At 41.1% G+C, this 24,744-nt stretch overlaps 1 long non-coding RNA gene across 2 annotated transcripts in view; it reads left to right on the top strand.

The window, feature by feature from the left end:
• The window catches only part of LOC109547899 (uncharacterized), a 57,883-nt gene extending 37,027 nt beyond the window's left edge, over nucleotides 1–20,856 (top strand). Inside the window, exons 3-8 of one of the 2 annotated variants that reach the window (XR_012334076.1) lie at nucleotides 3,198–3,384; nucleotides 5,408–5,500; nucleotides 10,429–10,513; nucleotides 11,312–11,442; nucleotides 19,127–19,594; nucleotides 20,320–20,856. This is a non-coding gene — a long non-coding RNA (uncharacterized lncRNA). Of the gene's footprint in view, nucleotides 1–3,197; nucleotides 3,385–5,407; nucleotides 5,501–10,428; nucleotides 10,514–11,311; nucleotides 11,443–19,126; nucleotides 20,300–20,319 lie in introns of those variants that run through there. The other variant, XR_012334075.1, reaches the window with a different exon arrangement.
• Nucleotides 20,857–24,744: the final 3,888 nt, after the last annotated feature.

Below are 24,744 nucleotides of genomic sequence, written 5' to 3'. Positions count from 1 at the left end.
CTTTGAAGCACTGTGGCACAGTGGAAAGAGCAATGCTGTAGGGCTGGCAATAAGAGACTAGCCTTCTAGTCCCCAGCTCTGCCCAATTTTAGCTGGGTGACCTTGGCAAAGGTACTTAACTTCTCTGGACCTCACTTTCCTCATTTGTTAAATGAGGTTTGACTAAACCATGATGTCTTCTGGTTCTGAAATCCTATCTTTCATCTTTGGATTCGCATCTTACATTTAAAGAAAATTAAAGCAGCTTCTTGGGTGTTGTGTTTCTCAGAGATCTTGCCTCTCACCTTTTAAATGTTCTTCATTGGCTTTCCTATCACAAGATTAAACCTGAATTCTTCAGCGTGACATTCAAGGTTCTTTGAGATCAACCCATGCCTATCTATTGTGCCACCCTCCTCTCACTCCCACCAATCATGTATTTTATACTCTGGCTATAATGGACTATTTGTACTCCCCCATAACACTTTTCCTGCAATTTCAAATACTTACTGAGTATGTACTCTGTGCTAGACCTTACATCAGTAAGCCTTTGCACATAATGTTCACTTTGCTTGAACTGCCTTATATTAATTAAGGTAGAGCTCACTCTTGTAACAAGCGAGTTATATAATATCAGTACATTAAAGCGCTAGAATGTTATTTCTTAGTCATATAACAGATCAGTCTGGCAAGCTGCCTTCCACCCAGGGTCCTTCTATTTTGCAGCTCTGCCATTCTCTAAGCTTTAGAGTCCTTTATTTCCAGAGCTAACAGCTGGGAAAGAGAAGGAAGAAAAGGCACACCTACTTCTTTTTTTTGGCTGCATTGGGTCTTCGTTGCTATGTGCAGGCTTTCTCTAGTTGCGGTGAGCGGGGTCTACTCTTCATTGCAGTGCACAGGCTTCTCATTGTGGTGGCTTCTCTTTTTGTGGAGCACGGGCTCTCAGTGCGTGAGCTTCAGTAGTTGTGGCTCACGGGCTCTAGAGCGCAGGCTCAGTAGTTGTGGCGCACAGGCTTAGTTGCTTTGCAGCATGTGGGATCTTCCAGGACCAGGGCTCGAACCCATGCCCCCTGCATTGGCAGGCGGATTCTTAACCAGTGCACCACCAGGGAAGTCAAAGGCATACCTACTTCTTAACCTGGTCTAGAAATGATGTACATCACTTCTGCTCACATCCCATTAATGAGAACGGATCACCTAGTTCCACCTAGATGTATAGGGGATTGGAAATTTGTTGGGCCAATTCCCAGAAAAAGTTGATGCTATGGAAGGAGAGCATGAGTCTCTGATGGTCAACTAGCCATCTCATGCCCTTCCTTGATTTGTCTTCTTAGCAAAGTCTTATTCACCCTTAAACCTCAGTCCAAGTGCTACCTCCTTTGTGAAGTCTTCTCTGACCTATGTAGGCAGATCTAGGTCCTCCTCTTCCTATGCCTCACTGCACTTTTCCCATTTCCCCATTATGACAATTAACATAATGTACTCTGTGGTTTGCATGTCAGTCTGGACGATGAGCCTTGAGGGCAAGGATATTGTCTTTTCTTTTTTTTTTTTTTTTTTTTTTTTTTTTTTTGCGGTACGCGGGCCTCTCACTGCTGTGGCCTCTCCCGTTGCGGAGCACAGGCTCCGGACGCGCAGGCTCAGCGGCCCTGGCTCACGGGCCCAGCCGCTCCGCGGCATGTGGGATCTTCCCGGACCGGGGCACGAACCCACGTCCCCTGCATCGGCAGGCGGACTCTCAACCACTGCGCCACCAGGGAAGCCCGTCTTTTCATTTTTGTATTTGGAAATCTTAGCATAGTACCTGGTAAATAGTAGTTTTACAATAATATTTAATGAATTGATGAATATTATCAGTGAATGAATGACTGTTACCCTAAGGAAAATAAGCGGGTTTTTACAGAGGAACAAAGACTTCCGTTTTAAAAAAAAACAAACAAAAATTATTGGTGATTCAAGATTATCCATAATGCTAAAAGGAAAATAAGCTTTCCACACAAATGTTACAATTATAATTAATATTTTGCATTATTATTTACTTAGAGTCTGTCTCTTGCATAAGCTCCGTGAGAGTAGGGACCTTATACATATTGTTCTTTGCTCTGACTCCAGCATCTAGCACACTATCTGGCACACAGTAGGTACTCAGTAATTATTTCAGAAAGAATGAATGGATAAATAAATGAATGAAGACTGCACCCTTAATCCCATGAGCCATATAATAAGTGCATGTCTTACATTGCAAGAGGAAAGTGTCGATGGGGTGGTGAAAACTTACACTACAACTAGAAAAGCAGAACAGAATCAGGACTTTACCATCATTACCTTGTACAATCTATGTCATCATCCTCTTTATATAAAAAGATAGGGCTTCCCTGGTGGCGCAGTGGTTGAGAGTCCACCTGCCGATGCAGGGGACACGGGTTCGTGTCACGGTCTGGGAAGATCCCACATGCCGCAGAGCGGCTGGGCCCGTGAGCCATGGCCGCTGAGCCTGCGCGTCCGGAGCCTGTGCTCCGCAACGGGAGAGGCCACAACAGTGAGAGGTCCACATACCGCGCAAAAAAAAAATAACTAAAGATGAACAGGTCTTCCCTGGTGGCGCAGTGGTTAAGAATCCGCCTGCCAATGCAGGGGACACGGGTTCGAGCCCTGGTCCGGGAAGATCCCACATGCTGCGGAGCAACTAAGCCCGTGTGCCACAACTACTGAGCCTGTGCTCTAGAGCTTGCAAGCCACAACTACAGAAGCCCGTACACCTAGAGCCTGTGCTCCGCAACAAGAGAAGCCACTGCAATGGGAAGCCTGCGCACCACAACGAAGAGTAGCCCCCGCTCACTGCAACTAGAGAAAGCCCGCATGCAGCAACGAAGACCCAACACAGCCAAAACTAAAAATAAAATAAAATAAAATAAATAAATTTATTTTTTTTAAAAAAAGATGAACAAACATTATTGGAGGAAACTAAAATCTCAACGGCAATAGTTGCCTGTGAGTAAATGAGGAGAAATGGATGTCTCCAAAATGGTTGCACTATGAAATAGCCTTTGTAAATTGGTTAATGAGAGAAGCAGGAAGCAAGAGTGCAGACAATTACAGAGTCGTGACAACTGAAAAATACACTGATTGAGAAGAGACAAAAACATGTTTTTTATAGTTTTTGAAGAGGTATGGAGACACTTTTTCAAATGTTTATAACACATTTATTCTCCTCATAGGTCCCATGTGACAAAGTTTGGATTAGACATTACAAATGGCTTCCAATGGACTACTTGCCAGACTTTGTCATGGGAACCATCTGACGAGCAGAACAAAGTGCAAGTGCATAAGCAACTTCCAATGAGAACCTCTGTATGGGCTTGGCCCAGGTATCTTGAAACCCTGGGAAGACCTAAATATAAACAAGTAAGTTTGCAGTGTGGACTGATTTGTGGTGGTACCAAGGTTGATGCTGATCTTGACAGGTGGACTTTTTCTAGGAACTGACCAAGATGTTAATGGTAGGTATAGGCATTAAGTGACCTAAAAATAGGACGGTACACTTATTTTGCAGACCTTTGATGATATACAAGCATGGAACCATTGGCCTGCCCTGAGGAGCTGTCTGTCTCCCCTTGTGGCAGAAACTGCTATGAGCTCAGCACACAGCTAGACCAAACTTCCTAGCCTCTCTTGAAGTTGGGCAGATCCATGTGCCAGAGTTCTGGCTAATAGGATGTGGATGGAAGTGATGGGTGCCAGTTCCAGGTCTGGTGCATGAAAAGCCTTCTGTGCAATACACGGCAGGCTCTTTCCCCACCCACTGGCTGAATGGAGAGGATTCTGAAAACCTAGAGGAAGCTAGAGCATGTCTTGGAAGAAGACCGTGAAATACTGCATAGGATTGACCTCTACATTCCATACCTCCCCACCCCTCCCAATCTATATCGTACTATGACAAGAGCGATATATTTTTATTGGGCCAAACCATTATACTGAAGTCATTTGTTATAACAATTAGCCTATCTTGACTAACACAACCCTATTTCCCAACTTTTTTCCTGGTCACAAGTAGGAAGAGAGACTAGGGTGAATTTCGGGAGTCTCAGTCCACAGCTACAGAGGATCAAGACAAAAGAAGGTATCAGAGACAAAGCTCAGCATCAGGGAATATCACATTTAGTGGGATTCTGGAGTGAATTTTAAAACTTAGACATTCCCACAGAGCTGAAGCCATGCATGTGAGCCTCTGCTTATCTAACCAGTCCCTTCTGGACGTTTTCAAACTCTTGGGAGAACAGTGAATAACCATTTCCCGACCATAGTTAACATATGAACCCCCAATATAGTCTGTTTGATTTTATATGCTTAGGGTCTAGTCAGATAATACCACATTTAAAACCTGTTTTACTTTTGCTTTTTGCTAAACATAGTAATTAAGAAGAAGAAGAAAAAATCAATTAGTAACTGTGTTTGAAGGTGTATATATATATATATATATATATATATATTTTTTTTTTTTTGCGGTACGTGGGTCTCTCACTGTTGTGGCCTCTCCCATTGCGGAGCACAGACTCCGGACGTGCAGGCTCAGCGGCCATGGCTCACGGGCCCAGCCGCTCTGTGGCACGTGGGATCTTCCCAGACCGGGGCACGAACCCGTGTCCCCTGCATTGGCAGGCGGACTCTCAACCACTGCGCCACCAGGGAAGCCCGAAGGTATATTTCTTATGTGATTATGCAAGGTTTGGTTGAGCCCAATACTAATGGACAATTATGGGGGAGCCAACCAAGCACTGGGGCAAAAAATGAGGTCTTTTCGTGCTTGCCTGAAGATGTTATTGGGAAACTTTTGTTTACTTATCAGACTTTGGAAATTAAATCCTTCTTCAAGTAGCCTCGGGTCTTAAGGACAATAAGTAAAGATGTGCTGACTGAAAACATTTTAAAAAACAACTTGTTATAGCTTTTAAAATAACAAGGGATAAATTCAGCTTAAACCAGGGTATTCCAAAGTCATTTGGCCTGCTCAACAGAAACACTAAGCTTAAAAGCTGGATTCTATAGTTCATCTTTGTGCAGATGCTGTACCAAGTGAAACTTAGCAGGGGCCTGGGACAAGAGTCCTAGAAAATGCTAGATAGCTTCTACCTGTAAACCGAATCCCATTATAGGAAAGAGGCAATTGATCTCCCTATCCTGGGAGTGCAGAGAGAGAGGGATGAACTGGGAGAGAGTTAGGGCCCAGGGGGATGAAGAAGTAAGAGATTTAGGAGAAAGTCTCATTTTTTGTAAGAGTCCCTTAGGGCTGAGATGAAAGAATCGGTCTTGGGATAGTACTTTTCTTTTCAAGAAATATATTCTACTGCCCTATTTTCAAGGGGTGCAAACTAAGCTATGATGATCCTCATCTCTTCCTGAAACTTCATCTTTTATCCATCTTCCCAAGGCGCTCCATTCCTTTGTCTTCCCACCTAAAACCCCTGGCTACAGTGAGATAACCATGAGCAGACCTGGTACTTCTTGAAGCTCATCACCAGAGGTATGTCAAAATCACGTAGGAATCCAGCAGACAAACAGGTGGGCTTAAGGAAATGTTGCTAAGGTATGGTTAGGCAACTGAGTATCCCCCTCAAGACAGGATCTGTTGATTAACACAAAGGATGTGCGACCTCCTTGTATATTCCCTAATCAGAGCCCTCAGGACTTGGCAGGAGTTCTTAAGGGATCTGTGTGGCCATGTAGAACTATGTTATATGAGTGCTTCCCAGCCTCTTCTGTCAGTGATCTCATTTTTTCCCCCAAAGCTATATGCTTTGAAAGATTTTTAACTACTAAATAAATCACATTTATAAAGAAAATATATTAACTTTTTATTAGGTACCAGGAATTGCATTAATGAGTGCTTTACATAGATCATCTAAAATCCTCAAAGAGTCTGAAAAATAGAAATGAATAGCTCCATTTTACAGATGAGTAAACTGAGGTTCAGAGATGTTAAATAAATAGCTCAAGTCTTATTGCTAGAAACTCAAATTTTTTTTGGCCATACTGCACGGCTTGTGGGATCTCAGTTCCCTGACCAGGGACTGAACCTGGGCCATAACAATGAAAGCCTGGAATCCTAACCACTAGGCCACCAGGGAACTCCCTAGAGACTAAACTCTGATTGGTCTTACCTCCATACCCACATTCTTTCCAACAGACTTTCTCTACCCTATAGACAACACACACAACCAACCAGAACTTCTTACTGTGAAGATACAGTCTTTACAATGAGTTAGTGTGGCATAATCTCCCCCATCTTCCAACCCCCTGCTCCCCACAAGAATAAAGAAGCTTTGCATTACTTAGTCAATCTGTTCAGGCTTTATTGTGAATAAATACACAATGTCCTTAGACTTCCCTGGTGGTCCAGTGGTTAAGAATCCACCTTACAATGCAGGGGATGTGGGTCTGATCCCTGGTGGGGGAACTAAGATCCCACATGCTGCGGGGCAACTAAGCCCACAGGCCACAATTACTGAGCCCTCACACTCTGGAGCCCGTGGGCCACAACTAAAGAGCCCACACGCCACAATGAAGACCCAGCGTAGCCAAATATAAATAAATTTTTTAAAAAAGTATATATATATATACATATATATATGTGTATATATATATATATATATATATATATATATATGTCTTCTAGGCTTTTTTGAAGTATTGGACATGGTTCAAGTAATTTCATTACTATCCTTATAGAGCTCTGAGATCCCAGAAAACCAGAATGGAAACTGGAGCTGGCAGTTCAAAACAAATGGAAATTGGACAGAGGGAGTGCAGAACACAGATCCAGGCACAGACCTCCTCTTCTGGGATTCTCCCACCCCTTTGATTCTACTGAGTATTCAGTGACATACCACTGGCTGGTGTGAAGCAGGGAATCCTTCGGGAACACAAAATTTGGTGGGAACGGGGGAGTCATTAAAGTATGCCAATCTAGAATGAGTGGCAAAAGAAGGGAAGAAAAAAGAAGAATGAGTGAAGAGGGAGAGGGACATGGAGAGAAGCAGAAGGAGGAGGAGGAAGGAAGAGAAAAGAAGTAAAGAAGGGAGGATATGTATAAAGAGGAGGGGAAAAAAGAAGAGAAAGGGAAAAGAATGGATGACTGTTTACATTGTCTTTTCTTGTAGCTAGTGGTGACGTCTTCACCACCAAATATAGTAACCCCCAATGGAGGTAATAGGCAAGGGTTGCTAGGTCCACCAGCAGTGCTATTGTGGAAGAACTATTTCCTCAAAGGGACCTTTACCACCTCCCCTACCCAACTGGTAACTTGGAAGCCAGAATCTTTGAAAATTACAGTATAAATGGAGAAAAAGGATATTACTAATTCCAGTAGTAAAATGAAAACTGTTAGTCCAGTATCCTAAGGTTAAGTTCTGTCCTGCTATGCAGAAAATTCACAACAACTCCCTTGTCTTTGTGATAGCTTAAAAACAAAATAACAAAAACAAACATGAAAAACAAACAAGCAATAATAACAAAAAAAACCCCTCTGGGTATCCAGAAATACAAGGCAACCTTGAGCAAAGTTTAACTGACTTGGGTACTTAATTGCTGTAAAATGAGAGTGTCTATTTGGAGATTTAAAAAATAACTCATTTTCCTTAGAAACCCAAATTCTTATTTTTAATAATGAAATCCTGTAACCTAGTTGCTTATATTTTCAATGGATTATTTAGTTTACTGTAGCTAAAAGATAAGAGTTAAACATCAACCAAAGAGAATAGATGCATACTTTTTCCTCACTCTAGAATTTAAACAGTACTCAAGAAACATCTAAAGATCCATCTATTCTGCATCCAAAGAAAATGCTCTTCCTTAATTTTTTACTCTAGAGTTTAAAGTGGGTTTTTTTTTTTTGGCGGGGGGCGGGGGAGAATAGAAGGTGAAGGGAGAGTTATTTTAAAATGCCATAAAAAAAAAAAAAATGCCATAAAAGAGTCTTCCGTATTTGAACTCCCAAAATGTTCTGACTGTCTTTAAGAAGTGTTAGCAAAAAGATCTGTCTATTCATAGGTAAATTCTGGCTAATGACTAGTTGCAGAGTACCTTCTTCTGGGCCCAGTCTCTGCTAGACTTCATATTCCAGAACGTTCTGCCCTGATTGACCTCCCTCAGAGATAAACATGAACTCCTGCATCTACTCCCTAAAGAGGACAAAGCCTCAGTCTTAATCCTCTTATCCTTTACACAGGATAAATGCTGTCTCCTAGGTGCCAGGCAACAACTCAGAGCCCCTTTATCTGAACATTCAAAGTAGGGATAATCATTTTAAAACAGTGCAAGTAGTCAAGTTCCCATTTAAAAAAACCCATTTTTAAATAGGCTGTCATCACCTTCACCCAGTGATCAGTATTACTCACTTCATTAGTAGTGAGACAACCAGACATTACGTAGGACCTAATACGAGGCAGTAGGAAGTATACGGCATTACCCTATGAAGAATTCTTACCAAAATGTTTAACCTGATTCCTATCAAGCCTTGATCTAACTTTGAGCTTACAAGAAATACAGAGGACAGAAGAACAAGTTTAACAACACCATGAGAAAACAGACAAATCCCGCAGGTGGGACATTCTGCAGAACAATTAGCCCAGAATCGTCAAAAAGTCAATGTCAATGGGGGGTGGGGGGGTTGGGAGGTGGTGGGATGAACTGGGAGATTGGGATTGACATATATACACTAATATGTACAAAATAGATAACTAATAAGAACCTGCTGTATAAAAAATAAATAAAATTCAAAAATCCAAAAAAAAAAAGATTATTTAGAGATAATGGAGATAAATCCAAAATACAGTCAGCTAAAAGAGTTGAAAATGGATGCCTCTGCAAAAGTGGAAATGGGGGAACAGGTAGTGCACTGCCTTCTGTTTTCATAGAAAACCTTATAATACTTGTTATTTCTTTAAACCATGCATATGTATAACTTTTGTTTTTAAAAGAATATAAGTTTCCTGATGGCAGGGACCATGAGAGTCTTGTTCTATTAAAATCCCCTGTGCTCCACCTGAAGTAGGTGTTCAAAAAGTATTTGTTATTCAAGTAACTGAAGTCACTGTTCCTGAAGCTCTAAATGGCTCCTTGTAAGGCACAGCATTGAGATCACAATGCTCGTGATGCCTCCAGGGACTGCAGGCAGGGTCTGGCCCCTGCAAACTCCTCTCCCTGACTCTTCCTCTAGTGCCTCTTTCAGGTGCTCACATGCACATTGTTCCTTCCTGCCTCAGGAAATTTGCACATGCTGTTCCTTCTACCTAAAAAAGCTCTTCACCACCATCACCTCGTTCTCTCCATAAATCGGTTAGACTTCAGCTCAGATGTCACTTCCTCCAGGGGATCCTCCCTGTCTCCTGTCTCCCTCTCTTCACCAGCCTGATGGGGCCATGGTAGGCCTATCCCAGGATCCCCAAGGACCTTGTAGGTTATGTTAAGGCATTTACTCTTCTATCTAGAAGAGAATAGGGAGCCACCAAAGTGTTGCCAGCCAGGAAAGATAAGATCAAATATGCTGGTAGGTCTGGGGCTCAGAGAATTGTGAACAGCAGCAGGCAGCTTACCTGGGACACAGATGACTTTTGCTCAACAAACAGTGGCCTCATCCTACCTCCCCAGGGTACCTCCAGTAATTCCCTATGGTAGTATTTTCCAGAATGGGGCACGACTATCACCGGGGGCTCTAGGGATAATTTTAGTGGCATATAACCAAATATTTTTCAAAGATTAACATATTTATTTCAATGGGGATTCAAAAATAAAACTTGCATTCTAACCGCCGCCCCCCAAAAAAGAAGTCAATGTCATGAAAATAAAATGCATGTGGGTATGGTGTGAGGAGACAGGTCTAGATTAGGAGCCTTAAGAAACATAACAACCAAATAAAATATGTTTGAATTAACCATCTTTAAAAGTCATTTGGGAGGAGGGGGAAATGGAGAGTTATTCTTAAAGGGTATAGAGTTTGTTCGGCATAACGAAAAGGTTCTGGAAATCGTGGTGGTGATTACACAATATTGTGAATAGACAATGCCACTGAACTGGACACTTAAAATGGAAAATTTTACAATATGCATATTTTACCACATGTTTTTTAAAAAGAGATTATGGGAACAAGTAGGGAATATTTGAATGTGGGTGGATATTACATGCTATTGAGAAATTGTAGGAATCATGTGAAGTGTGAGAATGGAATTGTATTTACCTGATAAAGATGTGTTTATTATTTAGAGGTAAATGTTGAAATATTTAGGGGGGAAACATATATGTTTCTGTAACTTGCTTTAAATTACTTCAGCAAAAAAAAGAAGAAGAAAAAGGAAAAATGGAGAATATATGGAAAAATTTTAGCAATTGTTTGATCTAGATGGTAGATATTGGATGTTCATTATACTGATTATTCTGATTCTTTCTATGTATTAGAATTTTGCAAAGGAGAAGGGAATCATGAACAAATCACCTTTCTATAAGACACCATAAACGATGACTGGAGATCTGAATTGGAAATGTAAGTTACTCTAAGGTGATGCTCTCTGGTAGGCCAGACTTTCCAGGGTAAGGAGGTGGGTGGCACAGGAAGAGTGTTGGTGGTCAGAGTCACATAACCCTAATAGAGGTGTTACATATGAAAAGCAGCTGAAGAGAAAGTTCAAAAGGATGAAGAAAAAGTTTCAACCCAAAATGGGAGGGCAGGAAGTCTGCACAGAGAATCATTGCTCTCAGCTGTAACTGGCTTTCCTGTTACCCCTGTGTCCTTCATTGGGGTTTGGGCTGCTTAATTGCACTGAAAGGTCAAACTGTTGCAGTTATGGGAGCTAAACAGAGAGGAAAAGGATTGTTTTCACCAAAGACACTGCAGGTCATTTTCCTTCTACAAAACTATGCACCATAAAGCAAGTCACTAGGTTGTATCTCTTCTATACAGTTTTGAAGTTCATCTCCATCCTCATTTTTCTTCGTGAACAGAACTTTAGTGTACCCTGACTAGAAATGCATTCAGAAGAGAAGGGAAGAAGACTTTGAAAAAAGAACCACGCAAGGCACTAATACAGTAAATGCATGGCTTCCCCTGCCTAAAATACCTGATAACATCTGCAAAGCACTTCATTTATACCAACAATTGTAACCTTGCCATAAAACACAAATTGCTTTAATAACTCTGCAATTTCCTTATGGGTTAAAATCTTACTCAGCTTCTTCCAATGGGTCTTTGATTTTCATGGAACTGTGAAACATTCTTACTCACTAAGGCATTCTGCTCAGGTTTGGTTTGACCCTGTCTTCTCCACTACCTACATATCTATAGGTATCTCTGTCAGGAATCTTCCTCTGACTACAAGCTTCAAGGACAGGAACATCAACCTTCTCTCTATCCTCTCCTTCCTATTCTGCAAGAGGAGACAGTACTCTAATTGCAGGCAGAGATCCACATTTACGGTGAGTAGGGTCACTGGGCCTTTCGCATCCCCCTTCTTCTCCCCCATCCCTTTCCTTCCCTCTCTTTCCTCCTTCGTGGTGGCCTCAGTGTTAGGAGGGCAATTCTCCCTCACACCATGAAGTTCAGCTATTTGGTTAGCCTACATTCTCTCAAATGCTCTCGACTGCTCTCTTATTACACACCCAGTGGAGGGTGATAAAATTGCAAGACGCAGGTTTGGGCTTAGGGCAAGGAAAAATGCCCCCTAAATCTTCTATCTTGGCTATGAGATCTAGGCCAGTTTAACAGAGAGCACTGCATTAGCATTTTAGGTGCAACCCGATTAACAAAATGTTGCATTATTATTGACTCAACTGTCAGGGCTAACAGTGGTACCTGGGCTAAGCCTGGGTTTAGGCATTCTTTTATCCCTTGTCCTAATAATGCCTTTATCTATCTATCTATCGATCCATCCATTTATCCATCTATCTATCATCCATCTTTCTATATATATATCTAACAGCTTTATTGAGATATACATCACATACTATACAATTCACCCATTTAAAGTATACAGCTCAAAATTTTTTAGTATTTTTAGAGTTGTGCAAACATAACCACAATCAATTTTAGAATATTTTGTCACCCCCAAAAAGAAACCTTGTACCCATTAGCAGTCACTCCCCATTTCCTCCTAACCTCCTCTATCAAACCTCAGCAATTAGGCAATTGCTACTCTATTTTCTGTCTCTATAGATTTGCTTTTCTGGACATTTCATATAAATGGAATCAGGCCTTTTTCACATAGCATAATGTTTTCAAGGTTTATATCCATGTTGCAGTACTTCATTCCTTTTCATCGCCAAATAACATCTATTTTATGGATATACCATATTTTATTTAACCAGTCATTAGCTGATAGACATTTGGGTTGTTTTCTCTCTTTCTCTCTCTCTCTCTCTCTTTTTTTTTTTTTTTTTTTGAGACTGGAACAGCACAATCTTTATTCAATGGCCAAAGAATGGAGAAGCAGGAACGTAGTTTGCAAATCAACTTCTCCAGACTGTTTCTAATTTTAGACTATTATGACTACTGCTGCTATGACCATTCATGTGCAGTTTTTGTGTGGACATATATTTTCATTTCTTTTGGTTGTATATGTAGGAGAGGGGTTGCTGGGTTATATAGTAACTCTATGTTATAGTCTTTAGAGGAGCTGCCAGACAGATTTCCAAAGTGGTGTATCATTTTACATTCCTATGAGGAATGTATGAAGATTCCAATTTCTCCACATCTTCACCAACCCTTAATACTAAACAAAGCCCCTATTTTGACATTTTTAAATGTACAATTCGGTGGCATTATTTACATAATTTTGTGTAACCGTTACAACTATCTCTTTCTAAAACTTTACCATCATCCAAAACAAAAACTCTATAACCATTAAGCAATGATTCCCTATTGGGCCCCAAATGTTTTTAACAACTTTATTGTGCTGTGAAAACTCTGCCTACCAGTCAGGACAATAGTTTGGCTGCTGCAAGTAAGAAAACTAGCTCTATCTTGGTTTGGTCAGTCGCTTTCAATTTAGATCTGGGGTTTTTTGGCCAAAGAGTTCTCGCCCTGTGGGTGAGCTTGTTAAACCTAATATCTGGAGGGAGACCAATTTTAACCACCTTAATGACTGATGGGACTTACTAATCTTGATCTCCAAGGTATTCAAATGGCTTGTGGCAGGCTTATTAAGAAGTCAGTAAAAAGTAAGTCAGGGCCACAGGCCCTTGTAAAGATCTTATTGGAGGCAAACTTTATTCCAAAGATAGCTGGAAGATGAATTGTCTAGGAACAACTTCATTTTAAGTGACCAAAAATAATAGTGCCTGGGGAGGATGAGACATGATTCTGGCTTGGAACAGTAGACTAGGACCAAAAGATCAGAGCCGGAAATTCCAAGTTTCCTACTGCCTTTTCTTTCACAAATTAAAACATTTAGTGAGGGTAGGGATAAACTTTGTGATTTCCTTTCTTCATCCAACAAGTTCAAGGTGTTTAGAACATGATGCTTATTAGACGAGACTCAATCTGCAGTTCACAAATCCAAAGTAGCAATAACTCTCAAAGCCCAGGCAGATACTTCCCAGATGCATGATGTCAGTCACAGGAAACAGCAGGATGGAAAAATAATAGGGAAGATTTAGTGAAAATCACTCCACCATAAATACAATCTAAACTACATGCCCTATTTGGGGACCAGCAGTGAGACAAATACTTGAACACAATATGCTATTCCAGGGAACTGGGGCCCAGAAGAGGCTGACTGGCTTACGCTGAAATCCAAGAAGAGAGCTAAGATTTAGTACCCTTGTTTCCTGATACCTGGTTTAGTGGTTTATTTTTATCAGTATCTGCTGGTATTCTGTGCTTGGAGTGCATAAGGGAGATGGTTCTCAGAGATTCTCTATGAAGTTTTCACCTGGTCAGGGGTGATCTATCAGTACCTTTACCTCAAATTCACTTCCAATTTAGTCTTCATATCATACTTGTTCAGAACCCAAATTCTGAACAGTTCAGAAGAATGAGGGGATCAGTATCCAGACCTGCTACAATATATTATCTAAAATGTCCAGTTTTCAACAAAAAAATTATGAGACATTCAAAGAAACAGGAAAGTATGATGTGACCCATACACAGGAGGAAAAAAGCCATCAACAGAAACTCCCTGTGAGAGGGCCCAGATATCCAACTTAGCAGACAAAGACTTCAAAGCAGCTATCATAAATATATTGAAAGAACTGAAGAAAACCATGCTTAAAGAATCAAAAGAAGGTAGGGTAACAATCTCTCATAAGATAATCAATAAAGAGATGGAAATTATTATTGTTTTTAAAAGAACCTAATGGATATCCTGAACTTGAAAACTGTGATAATAGAAAAAAAATTCACTAGAGGGGCTCAGCAGTATATTTGAACTGGTAGAAGAAAGAAGCAGCAAACTTGAAGATAGAAAGATAGATGATAGATAGATATTATTTGATCTCAAAAACAGAGAGAAAAGAGGATGAAGAAATATGAACAGAACTTCAGAGGAATGTGAGAATCATTAAGCACATCAACACATGCACAATGGGAGTACCAGAAGGAGAAAGAGAAAGAGAGGAGCAGAAAAATATTTAAAGAAATAATGGCTGAGGGCTTCCCTGGTGGCGCAGTGGTTGAGAGTCCGCCTGCCGATGCAGGGGACGCGGGTTCGTGCCCCGGTCTGGGAAGATCCCACGTGCCGCGGAGCGGCTGGGCCCGTGAGCCATGGCTGCTGAGCTTGCGCGTCTGGAGCCTGTGCTCCGCAGCAGGAGAGGCCACAACAGTGAGAGTTCCGCGTACTGCAAAAAAAAAAAAAAAAAGAAGAAGAAGAAGAAATAATGGCTGAAAACTTCTGAAATTTGATGAAAAACATTAATCTACACATCCAAGAAGCTCAACTAATCCCAAGTAAAATAAACACAAAGAGATCCACATTCAGACACATAGTAAAAATGTTGAAAGTGAATATCTAGAAAACAGCAAGAAAAAAACCCAACACATCACAAACAAGGGAACCCAAATAAGACTAATAACTGACTTCTCACCAGAAACAATGGAGGCTAGAAAGCAGTGAGATGCCATATTCAAAATGCTGAGGGGAAAATCCCTGTCAAATAGGAATCTTTTATCCAGCAAACTATTTCTCAAAAATGAAAGTGAAACAGAGACAATCCCAGATAAACAAAATCTGAGAGAATTCACTGCTAGCTAGAGTTATAAGAAACAAGGAAGTTCTTCAAGCTGACTCAAATCCACACAAAAAACCAAAGAGCACTAGTAAATATAATTATATAATTATAAAACACAGTATATCAATATATATTTTTCTCCCTTTTTTCTCTTAAATGATCTAGAAAGCAGTTGTATAAAAGAACATATTTGATAATGACAGCACAATGGAGGTGGGTGGGAACAAAGCTGTAGTGGAATAAGAAATGAGTTACAAGATGGTAACTCAAATCTGCAGGAACAAACGAAGAGAACCATAATTGGTAAATAAGAAGGTGATATAAAAAAACTCTAAATGTAACTTGCTTTCCTTTCTTTTCTCAACCTTAAAAAATGACATAAGATTATATTAATGAATAATTATGACAGTGTATTATTCAGTTTGTAACAAAACTATAAACCAGTTAGACCTAACAGACATCTATAAAATGCTCCAACCACCAACAGCAAAATACACATTCTTCTCAGATGAATATGGACTATTCTCCAGGATAGGTTATATTCTAGATTATAAGACAAGCCCTAATAAATTTAAAAGATTTGAAGTTATACAAAACATGACTTCTGACCACAATGGAAATAAATCAGAATCAGTAGGACAAGGAAATTTGGTAAATTCACAAATATGTGGATATTAAACAATTCACTCCTGATAACTGATAGGTCAAACAAGAGATTACAAAGGAAATTAGAACATACTTTGTGATGAATGAAAATGGAAGCAAAACATACCAAAATTTATGGAATGTACCAAAGTAGTACCTAGAAAGAAATTTATAGCTGTAGATGCCTATATTGAAGAAAAAAAAAAAGAAAAAGATCTCAAATCAATAACCTATTCTTCCATTTTCAGAAACTAGAAAAAGAAGAGCAAACTAAACCCAAATCAAGCAGATGGAAGGAAATAGATTACAGTGGAAATTAATGGAACAAAGGATAGGAAAAACAATAGAGAAAATGAACAAAACCAAAAGCCACTTCTTTGAAAAGATCTACAAAATGACAAACCTTTAGCTAGACTGACCAAGAAACAAAAGAGAGAAGATCCAAATTACTAAAATCAGAAATAAAAGAGGACACTACTACCAACTCCACAAAAATAAAAAGGATAAAAGAGCGAATACTATCAACAACTGTATGCCAATAAATTAGATAACTTGGATAAAATGGACCAATTCTTTGAAAGACAGAAACTACAGACTTCCCTGGTGGCCAGTGGTTAAGAATCCACCTGCCAATGTAGGGGACACGGGTTCGAGCCCTGGTCCAGGAAGATTCCACATGCCGCGGAGAAACTAAGCCCATGCGCCACAACTACTGAGCCTGTGCTCTGGAGCCCATGAGCCACAACTACTGAAGCCCGCGTGCCTAGAGCCTGTGCTCCGCAACAAGAGAAGCCACCGCAATGAGAAGCCGTGCACCGCAACGAAGAGTAGCCCCCGCTCCACTCAACTAGAGAAAAGCCTGTGCCAGCAGCGAAGACCCAATGCAGCCAAAAATAAATAAATTAAAAAAAAAAAAAGACTACACAAACTATGCAAGAAGAACAGAAAATCATAATAAACCTGTAACAAATAAATTGATTGAGTTAGGAATTTAAGACTTCCCACAAAGAATAAGTTAGGCCCAGATGAGGTCACTGTTGAATTTTACCAAAATTTAAAGAAATAATACAAAATTTTCACAAACTCTTTCAAAAAATAGAAGAGGAAGTAACACTTCCAACTCATTCTTTGAGGCTGATGTTACCCTGATTCCAAAGCCAGACATCACAGGAAAAGTACAGAACAATATCTCTTATGAATAAAAATTGTCAACATTATACTAGCAAACTGAATCCAGCAACATATAAAAGTGACTATACACTTAGAAGAAAACAGGACAGAGCTTTACAACATTGGATTTGGCAGTGATCTCTTGGATATAATACCAAAGGCATAGGTAACAAAAGAAAACATAGATTATGTCTAGAAATATAGAAAGAACACTTACAACTCAATAATAAGACAAATAACCCAATTTTAAAATGGACAGGGAACCCTCCTACCCTGTTGGTGGGAATGGAAATTGGTATAACCATTATGGAGAACAGTATGGAAGTTCCTTAAAAAACTAAATACAGGACTACCATATGATCCAGCAATCCCACTCCTGGCCATATATCTAGAGAAAACTATAATTCAAAAAGACACATGCACCCCAGTGTTCACTGCAGCGCTGTTTACAATAGCCAAGACATGGAAGCAACCTAAATGTCCATCGACAGATGAATGGATAAAGAAGATGTGGCATATATATACAATGGAATTACTCAACCATAAAAAAGAACGAAATAATGCCATTTGCAGCAACATGGATGGACCTAGAGATTACTATACTAAGTGAAGTAAGTCAAACAGAAAGACAAATATCATATGATATCACTTATATGTAGAATCTAATAAAAAAATGATATAAATGAACTTTTTTACAAAACAGAAACAGACTCACAGATCTTGAAATCAAACTTACGGTTACCAAAAGGGGAACGTAGGGAAAGTGATAAATTAGGCGATTGGGATTAACATATACACAGTACTATATATAAAATAGATAACTAAAAAGGACCTACTGTATAGCACAGAGAACTCTACTCAATATTCTGTAATAACCTATATGGGAAACGAATCAGAAAAAGAATGGAGATACACACACACACACACACACACACACACACACACACACACACCCCTGAAACTAACACAACATTGAAAATCAACTATACTCCAGTGAAAATTTTAAAAAACAAATAAGTAAATAAAGCCATGTGAACAAATCTTAGGACCACATCAGGCATGCCCTACAAAACAACCTGGTTTCCTCCCAAAATGGATATACCCTGAAGACCCTAAATTGCTTATAAAAACAATTAAAGCCAATCACACTTGATACCCTAAAAAATAAAATGGACAAAGAATTTGAATAAACATTCCTTCAAGGAAGATATACAAAAGGCCAGTCAATAAGCACATGAACAGGTGCTTAACATCATTAGCTGTCAGGGAAATACAAATCAAAACTAAAATGAGGGCTTCCCTGGTGGCACAGTGGTTGAGAGTCCGCCTGCCGATGCAAGGGACACGGGTTCGTGCCCTGGTCCGGGAAGATCCCACATGCCGCGGAGCGGCTGGGCCCGTGAGCCATGGCCGCTGAGCCTATGCGTCCGCAGCCTGTGCTCCGCAATGGGAGAGGCCACAACAGTGAGAGGCCCGCGTACTGCAAAAACAAAACAAAACTAAACTAAACTAAAACTAAAATGAGATACCTCTTAATACCCCCTAGGATAGCTATAGTCAAAAAGGCTTTGCGTACCGCAAAAAAAAAAAAAAAGGTCCAAATAGTCAATTTCATGTTATGTATATTCTACCCCCCCCCCCCACACACACACCCCTTGGGGCCCCACCGCTGCTGGCTCTCTGTCCAGAATGTTCCTCAAATTGTTTAATAATAACATCTAATCTGAGGCTTTGCCAGCACCTGAGGTTCCTGAAGAGCTCCAAAGATTTCCTGAGTATTTCTGCCAACAGCATGGCAAATGGAAAAAAAATTAACTTCCCATATCTCTGCCTGTTTCCCCAGAAACTTGGAAATAATCTGTAGCTACTTAGAGTCCAGGGGTGCAGAAAGGCTTAAGAAGGGTGTATGGACATTTGGAGTTAGTCTGAGTTGGCATCCACTTCTGTGTACCCTCATTAAGTGGTACCTGAAATAACTAGCAGGATCATTAAGTGGCTTACCCTAATCCTTCTAAATTGTTAGACTTGATCTAGAATTATGATGCTATAACCCCAACTAACTGCCAATAGTTTTGAACATCCTTTTCTGATTGACTATGTCTTTTTCCTGTTTATCTGTCAGGCCACTGCAGCCTTGTGACCCAAGGCTCTGGAATGGATCAGCCCTCCTACTCACTCCCTCCTGCACACACCGTGTCTCCATGGAAACAGCTTGTCAGGCCCTGTTTGGCTGCAGGTTCTGAAGACCTCTCATCTGCAGCCCCAGTCCTGCACAGATTCAGTCTTAATAAGCCAGGCTTCTAAGGAGGAACTTGTACTAGGAGGCCCATCCTCTCTAGCTGGTGGGGTCTGGAATTGTCCTTAAGTCTCCTTTGGGGTATACGTGGGGAGTCCTGAATGCCACTGAGTTGCCCTGACCTTCCAACACTGATATTCAGGTCAATGGCAGGGTTTCCATCCTGGGTTTCTGCTTCAACCTGAACTCATCATCTCCTTCTAGCAAGCCTTCTGCTCCCATCATCTCTCCCCACCCACCAAAGGTGAAAGTCATTTTGAGCTCTACAGGCCTCACCTGTGGCTAATCACCAAGGTCAGTTGGTAACTACTTTTGTATCACTCAACCTCATCTTTCTTGCATCCCTATTGCCTCTGCTATAGTTCAGGCCCACATTATTTTCTTCTTCAATTACTGCAAGATCCTCGAACCTGGTCCTCCTACTTCTATGCTTGCTTTCCTTACATCCAATCTCCATATTACAACCGGTGAGAAAACTTCCTAAAAAAACAGATCTGACACGTCCTTCTCCCACAGAAAATCAGTGGTTCCCATTGCCCTCAGGATAGAACTCAGACCCTCTTACATACATACAAGATTACACCTTTAATCTGACCCCTGCTCACCTCTCCAGGATCATCTCTTGCCCCTTCCCCTGCATATTCTGATCTTGGTCACACCAAACCACTTACCTTCTCCAATGAACCACCTGTTCTCTCTTGCCTCTGTGACTTTGCGCTGTTTCCTCCTTCACCTGGAGTGTCCATTCTCCATGCCCCACCCCACCCCCCATAAACCTTTCACATTCTTGTGGAAGCTTTTCCAACTGTCAAATCTTAAGTGCCTCTTGTTCTCTTAGAGCTCCTATGTTTACTCCCTTTCTGCTGAACTGTCAACTCCCTGAGGGCAAGGAATATGCCAACCTCTAGTTCAGTGCCTAATATATTCACTCAAATGTCTGTTGTATATGTGAAAGAATAAAGACTAAGCCTCTGGAATAAAAATGCCACCCCATGCTAATTACAAGTATCCTTTTCCAGAGTCTTCTGTTGTCGGGCATCATTCATCCATCAGATTGGATCAGGCATTTGCTACACTGCCAGGACACTGCGACTTGGACTGCTGGCCACTGTCCTTGGGGGTACATCTACAAATGGGTCAGTTGCCCCAGTTCACTCTGGCTAGTTCTGGTTGCCTCTTTTTTGTTAGTCACTGGGGAGGTCCCTGCCGGCCTCGTGGCTGAACCCTCGTGGCCTCAGTCAGCAGCTGGAGAGCCATTCCTAAGAGCTGAGATAGTGACTCAGCCCTTCTCTCATTACCGAGGGAAGATTCCTTTCTCACTGGTTATGCAATGTCACCCAGGCTATGTTTTCATTAGTGGAGTCCAAAATTTGGAATCATGGTAAGAGGAGAAAATGGCAGTTAATCTCAGGAATAGATAAGATCTGTCATGTTTCTGCAGGAGAGATTTTCTTTTTTTCTCTTTTTGTTTTTGGTGGGTCATGGGTGGGTGAAGGAAGTGGTAAGGAACCTGTGTTCATATATAAAGAAATAAATCAAAGGAGGAGTTGGATGTATACGATGCTTTTGCTCGGAGAATTCAATGGATTATCTGGGAAAGAAGCCAGAAAAAGAGAGACTTCTCATCAGAGGTAGGTGCCCACCCATGTATGTAAAAGAGCATTTAGACCTCAGCCCTGTTCCATTCATTTTTTCCTAAATCAACACATCTCTCATCTCCCAGAAATGAGAAACCAGTCAACTTTTTGCTGTGGACCTGGATGAAATGAAAAAAAAGAATGGATTTTGCTTCAAACTGGGTTCCCTTGCTTGCAGTGTAAGGCTTACACAGAAGAGTAAGGACACTAGGAAGAGGAAGTAGCAAAGCAAAGGCACAATCTCACCTTCTCCCCTGCAGTAAGAAAGTAAAAGATCCATTAGATGAGAAAATGTATGTGAAAGCACTTAGCACAGTGCTTGGCGAATGGATGGGATTCAATAATATTGACTCTTTGTTTTATCTATGCTCAGTGTAGAGACTCATAAGGCAGATTATGTGTAGGGAGAATATAGGGGGAACCAGTGGGAGTGAGGGAGTATGCTCTACCTCGATGATAGTTAAAATTTTGCTGTTAGAGTTCCTTTCCTTTGACTGTATCAAAAAACAAACACCAACTAGAGGCAAAAGACATTGTCTTCAGACATTTCTATTTCTATTTTACTATTAATGGTTCGTTATATTCTTTCTCTCTTGTCTGTCTGTCTCTTTTTTTTTTTCAGGCAGTAATGGAGAGAACTTAAAGGCATTAAACATCATAGATGAGGGTGGAAGTACACGTTTTCTGTTTCTTTAAGCTAGACAAAAACCTAACAGTCTGAATTGGAATACTATCACTCATAACTTCTACTATATAAATAAATAATTTTAACAAGTATAACGTCCTAGTAGACATGAGACAGTTAATGTAGAGACCAAGGAACAACTGGGTCATTTGCCTCAGTACTGAGGTAGTTTCTTAATTGGACGTGTTAAGAGTGGTAGAAGATCTCATCTGTTGACAACTTAGAAAGTTGCAGTTGAGGAGGCAAAAGGAAAACAGAAATCATAAGCACTTTTACACATATGAAGTTGTTAATAGGCAGCTTCTAACTCTATGTATGTTCGTATTACTAAAACCTAGAACAGCACTCAGAGTACTTGTAAGTGCTCAACAACTGTTTAACCAAAACGAAACTAAAAGAAAAACAAAATGAAACAAACAAAACTGGTACTTGTTAACATCAGTCAGCTATGTCCCACTCTAGGTTCTTAATACTATCAGATTAATAAAAACTCTGAAACCAAAGTAACCATGTCCTGTGATTGTATAGCATCATCCCACATGTATTTCCTTTTCATACTCAACAGTTCTATACTCAACATATACTCAATATGTAGTCTTTATTGTCTCCATTTACAGGTAAAGGAACCATGTCATAACAGGTAAAGGGGCTTGCTCAGATAAGCAAGAAAATTAATGTTAACCTAGAGTCTAAGATTCTTAACTCCAAAATGAATAGACAAAATTAAAAGACAAAAAAATCCTTTATTAGGGGCAAAGAGATCCTCCTTAATATTTTAATAAAGAGCTATCACAACTCAATAATTAAAAGACAAAGACCCTAATAGAAAAATTGGCAAAGTATACAAACTAACAAATCATAAAAGGAGATCTCTGTAGTAATCAAAGAAATACTTTATTGTTAATCAGGCTCTGCTTAAAATGTGAGTTCAGAGATCACTGGTAAAATGGCCTAGACTAGATTTCAGAACAAAGGTTAAAGATAAATGGGGCTTGGGGCTTCCCTGCTGGCGCAGTGGTTAAGAACCTGCCTGCCAACGCAGGGGACATGGGTTCGAGCCCTGGTCTGGGAAGATCCCACATGCTGCAGAGCAACTAAGCCAGTGCACTACAACTACTGAGCCTGTGCTCTAGAGCCCGCGAGCCACAACTACTGAAGCCCGCGTGCCCAGAGCCCATGCTCCGCAACAAGAGAAGCCACCGCAACGAGAAGCCTGTGCACTGCAACAAAGAGTAGCCCCCGCTCACCACAACTAGAGAAAGCCCGCGTGCACAGCGACAGAGACTGAATGCAGCCAAAAATAAATAAATAAATAAATTTATAATAAATAAATAAATGGGCCTTGGACTTCCCTGGTGGTGCAGGGGTTAAGAATCCGCCTGCCAATGCAGGGGACACGAGTTCGAGCCCTGGTCTGGGAAGATCCCACATGCTGCAGAACCACTAAGCCCATGCACCACAACTACTGAGCCTGAGCTCTAGAGCCCACAAGCCACAACTGCTGAGCCCACGTGCTACAACTACTGAAGCCCGAGCTCCTAGAGCCCATGCTCCACAACAAGAGAAGCCACCACGATGAAAAGCCCATGCACCGCAACGAAGAGTAGCCCCCGCTTGCTGCAAGTAGAGAAAGCCCACACGTAGCAACAAAGACCCAACACAGCCAAAAATAAATAAATAAATAAATTTATAATAAATAAATGAGCCTTTTCCTTGCCCAAATCCCAATTTGAGTTTTGCAATTTTAATACCTTCCACAGAGAGTGAAGACATGAGAAAGCCAAAAGCATTGCGAAGAACAGATCAGCATTGTCTGGACCTCACAGATAATTATCAGCAGCTGAGGAGAAGGAATTTATAGGGCAGCATCCCAGAGCCTGTGGGCCCCCAATGTTCCTCAGGGACAGAGTCAAGCCTTGTCTGGCTCTATGAAGAGCCCTGTAGTCTTGCTCTTCAAACTGTGGTTCGTGGGCAGCAGCGGGGATATCTCCAGGGAGCTTACGGAAATGCCGAACCTCGAGCCCTGACTCCAGGCATCTTGAATCAGAATCTGCATTTTAGCAAGTTTCCCAGGTAACACACACACACAGTGAAGCTTGAAAAGCATTGCCGTGGGGGGCGTGGCTCAGGGTCTGCTCATTGCAGGTGCTCAGTAAATGCATGCCCACTGAATGAAAGACTGGACAGGGTGATCTCTGCAGTCCCTTTCAAAAGTAAATCATCTGGGCTTCCCTGGTGGTGCAGTGGTTGAGAGTCCGCCTGCCGATGCAGGGGACACGGGTTCGTGCCCCGGTCCGGGAAGATCCCACATGCCGCGGAGCGGCTAGGCCCGTGAGCCATGGCCGCTGAGCCTGCACGTCCAGAACCTGTGCTCCGCAACGGGAGAGGCCACAACAGTGAGAGGCACGCGTACCGCAAAAAAAAAAAAAAAAAAAAAAAAAGTAAATCATCTGATTTACTGAAAACTAGTCACTATCCAGTTGAGTGAAGTATCAACCATTTTACAAAGGGCTTTAAGTAAGATTAATGAATTAATACTGGTGTTTTGGTGTTGAAGTTTTCTACAGTGAATTCAGAGTTTATTATCAGTATCATTTCACTAGGCTTCTTTATATGCCCAGGAGGCACCAGCAAGGCATAAATCCTTCTCTTTTGTCTTCTCTGGTCTACCTCTCACAAAAAGGAAAGAAGTGGGAATGCAAAACAGAATGAGTAGAAATGAGAGCAAGTCTGAAAATGCTGGAGAAAAGAATGCCCACCAATGTAAGGACATTGCTCTTTTATCTGCCTTGCCAGTGAGTGGAGTCTCTAAGCTTTCACCTTGTACCATATGGGCATGCGTGTGGAGGAAGTGGTGGTGAGGAGGGAAAGAAGAGACAAGGAAGAGAAAGAAGAGACCAAGAATTAAGGACCCCTGTGCTGTCCAATGAGCTGACCCAGGCAAAGGTACCAAATCTGGCCGTTAAAGTGCATCTGAAGCAACTGTGTGCACCATCATTATTATTGTCATTATCATCATTTTTAGTTCTACTTGCTGTCTGCCAACCTCTTCACAGAGCAGACCATTTTAATAGTGACCCAGCCCATACCTTCAAGGTTGTCCACAGACCTGATGCTGCCAG

Source organism: Tursiops truncatus, chromosome 9 (assembly GCF_011762595.2).
Source record: "Tursiops truncatus isolate mTurTru1 chromosome 9, mTurTru1.mat.Y, whole genome shotgun sequence".
Lineage (NCBI taxonomy): Eukaryota > Metazoa > Chordata > Mammalia > Artiodactyla > Delphinidae > Tursiops > Tursiops truncatus.
This window is presented reverse-complemented; position numbering and strand designations above follow the sequence as displayed.